Source organism: Pteropus alecto, unplaced genomic scaffold (assembly GCF_000325575.1).
Source record: "Pteropus alecto unplaced genomic scaffold, ASM32557v1 scaffold185, whole genome shotgun sequence".
NCBI lineage: Eukaryota > Metazoa > Chordata > Mammalia > Chiroptera > Pteropodidae > Pteropus > Pteropus alecto.
This window is the reverse complement of record NW_006438088.1, coordinates 5,890,946-5,894,968: the sequence shown is the minus strand read 5'-3', so window position 1 is coordinate 5,894,968 and position 4,023 is coordinate 5,890,946.

Sequence of the window (4,023 nt, the reverse complement as noted above, 5' to 3'; positions counted from 1 at the left end):
AAAACGAAATTGTTAATGTGAATGAGAAGGTGATTCAAGAAAGGAAACAACCTTAACTTAAAAGCAGAAAAATTGCTTAATCTTTAATTCCATTATTGTTTGGAAAAAAATATGTAGTGAGAGAAAGCCAGCTAACCAGAATAAATTTCTCAAAGTGTAATGCGATGTCACTAAAACTCTTGTAAAAAAAAAAAAAAGCCTGCAAAAAATCATCAAAGAAGCCCTTCTGAATTTTATAACCCTTGTGATTTATTGCATTAATTATAAATTTTAGACTGATATTGTAAAGAAGAAAAATTTAAGTAATACACATTATGGTAAGGCAGATGACATTCAATTGAATGTCAGTAGTTACTGTGTTACTTTGCTTAAGCTACTTATATACCACCTTAGTACTTTATAATAGAGTGCCATAAAAGATACTATTTCTTTCAAATAAATAATATTCTGTTTCATTTCTATAGTAGGTTGGACTTTAATGCTTTAGTTAATAAAAGAATCATTATTAGATTATTCTTTAATGCTAAATTTTAGACTTTATTTTTATTATTAACATTTACAAAAATTAAATTTCTGGAAAAAAATTGTTCAAAACTGAAAAGACTCTCCAAACCTGAATTCATCTATTTCATTATTCTCCAAATATGAGCCTTAACATTCGTTCACTATTTACATTTAATGATTTTTAAAAATAAGACTTTAAGTGAAGCAAACACTAATTCGAATTAGTACATTTGCAATCAGTTCACTTCAAAAATTTCCTCTTTTTTCCAAAATAAATAGGCTCTATATGTGATGTTTATCAGCTTTCTAAATTAATCCTTGTCATGCAGAGAAACATCTAGCAAATCAAGCTCATTAAATAATCACAGAGAGGCTTAACAACTCAGGCAGGGATAAGATATCCAACAGCATGCTCTGCATAGACCTTTCAGGAAAGTTACCAAAAGCCGTCTTTGCTCTTAAGTTCAGCTCTTGCTCAGTGCATGTGTAGGTGTCATTTCTGAGCATAGCAGAGTCCCAGATTCTGTAACATATCTTGACAGTAGTATTCCCTTTAGTTTCTTCCAATTAGATGTCATACAAACTTAAAACATTAAAGTAAAAGCTTTAAAAAATAAAAATTATTTAATGAAATGTTATGAAATATAAGAATAAGTATGGCATCAATAAAAATATTCAGTTTTAAAATTAATGAATAAGTACCATTAATTTAACACTTACTACATGCTAGCCATGCGCTAGAGCCCTACATGCAAAATCTCCTTTGATCCTCATTAACTATATCAAGTAGATATTGCTACCTCAATTTATAGCAGTTAAACTTCAATAACATAAAACCTCTAGTCATTTACAGCTCTGTCTCCATCCCCTTCAGTTACTGATATTAAAAAAATTACATCTTTGTACATTTTGCCTTAAAACTTAAACTTATAAATGTTTTTAATGCATTAGTCTCTTAAATTATGTAGAAATCACATGTGGAGTTACAAAATGTGGAGTTACAATATTACCTTTTACACTAATAATTACTGGTTTTCAAAAATGTATTAGTCTTTTAAGTCACATAGAAAAAAAAAGTGGAATGCTGAGATCTTTATTTATTGAAATGACTTTGAGGTACTGTCCAGTGTTTTTTATTTCAACCTAAAGGACTCTCTTTAGGATTCCTTGAAGAACAGACCTCATGGTAGTAAACTCCCTCAGCTTTGGGTTATCTAGGACTGTCTTCTTTTCTCCTTACTTTTTAAGGACTTTTTTGCTAGATATAGAATTCTTAGTTGATAGGGATTTTATTTTTCTTTTAGCACTTTGAATATATCAGCCCATTATCTTCTGGCTCCCAAACATTCTGATGATAAATCTGTTGATTTCTTACCAAGAATCCCTTGTATGTGATGAAGCACTTCTCTGTTGCTGCTTTCTAGATTCTTTCTTTGTTTTGGTCTTTCACAGTTTGATTATGCAGTCAGTCCTCACTTAACATTATAAATAAATACTGCGACTTTCAGCAAAACAATGTATAACAAAATCAATTTTTCCAAAGGTTAAGTGATATAAAAGAGTTAAGTTTCTATGGGCATCATTATAATGAAACAATGTTGAACTAAAAGGCGTTATTTGAGGACCTGTTGTAATATGTCTCACTGTGAGTCTCTGATTTCATTGTACTTAAAGTGTACTGAGATTCAGGGTTCTTAAATTTGTGTCTTTCATCAAATTTGGGAAGTTGTGGGCCATTATTTATTCAAATAATTTTCCTGATTCTTTCTCTTTCTCTTTTCCTTCTGGGATTCCCATTATGAGTAAGTTGGTCCACTTGGTAATGTCCCATAGTTCTCTTGGATTTTGTTCACTTTTCTTCAATTATTTTTCTTATTATCGCTCACTCAATAATTTCAATTGCTCTTTCTTCAGATTTGATGATTCTTTCTTCTATCTGCTCAAATCTGCCTCTAAATTCCACTAGTGGAATTTTTATTTCAGTTATTGTAATTTTCAGCTTTAGAATTTCTTTTTGGTTTCTTTTCAGGTTTTCTATTGATATTTTCATTTTGTTCACACATTATTTTCTTGACTCTCACATCTTCTTTTAGTTCTTTGATCAGATTAAGATAGATGATGTTTTAAAGTCTTAGTTAGTAGGTCTGCCATCTGGTCTTTCTCAGGGTTGGTTTGTGTTGATTTAGCTTTTTCCTTTAAACGAGTCATACGTTCCTGTTTTGTTTTATACAGTGTGATTTTTTTTTTTTTTTTTTGGTGAAAACCAGACATCTGAATGTAATAATGTGGTAATTCTGGAAATCAGCATTTTCCCCTTTCTCGGTGTTTGCTGCCTTTTATTTTTGATTTTCTGTTTTTGTTTTGTTTTGTTTATTTATGTTTGCTGTCTCCATGCTGAGCAACAGCCTGAGGTGTAAAAACTTAAGATCTTCTCACATCTCTTCTGAGCCCATACTTTTCCTGGGCATTTACAGTGACTTTCTATTTTCCCTTGTATATGCATTTGCTTTTGAAAGTTCTAGTCTTTAATGTCTCTCTCCCAAAAGAAAAAAAAATGAAGTATTAAGGGCATCAGCCCTTTAAATCCTCTAAATGTTACTTCAGTTGGAGGAGGGGTTTTTAACAATTGGAAATTCAATAGCTGCCCACTTCTATGTCTGTACCTCTCTAATTAAAAGCACTAGTCAAAAATCAGGATACAGATCTTCAATATTTGAAGGACAGGGTTCCTATTGCCCAGTATGTTTTCTGCAAACAGTGTGTAAGCTGCTTCAGAAACATGTGCACAGCTGCCTGTCACAGGGCTAGGGGTGTGGTATGGGTAGCTGCTACAAATAAAACCGAAAAGAGACATTTTTAGTTGATTATATAAACAATTCAGATTAATAAAAATATTCAAGGAGTAATTACATTTTTAAGTCTAGAAAACTCAATTATTTTCAAATTATATTTTCTAATGTTAATTTTAATCATTTAATTTTTCTCAGGCCTATTTTGTATGTCTTATGTTTTCTAAATGATGTATAATTCATGCATGAATTCCATTAGCATTAAAACAGTTTAATTTGTATAATATTAATATAACAATATCTGCTTCTGGTAGAATTTTAAAGCATAAATTTAAAAGTTTATATGAAAGATAAAAGTATAAATTTAAATTATCAAGTATGCTAATATAAAAGAAATATGGATAAAGTAACTTTGTATATATGACTGAAGCATGTAGTCATTAACAAGTTATACATTGTGATAATGACATTAAATCCTAGAGACAAGAAAAGAAACATTAAATGCAAATAACTGAACTAAGAATGTAACATCACTTAAAGAGGTATTACAAAAGGCAATCACACCATAACTAGTATGTTAAAAGGCAAAAATTATTATTTGAGTGAAGCTCTTTCCTAATTAATCAATCATTTATTCATGTATCTTCTGGGTTACATATTGAATGGAGAGAGGATAAATGGACAAGAAAAGGAACACAGGTCATATTCAGGCTTATGTTTGAGGACTAAA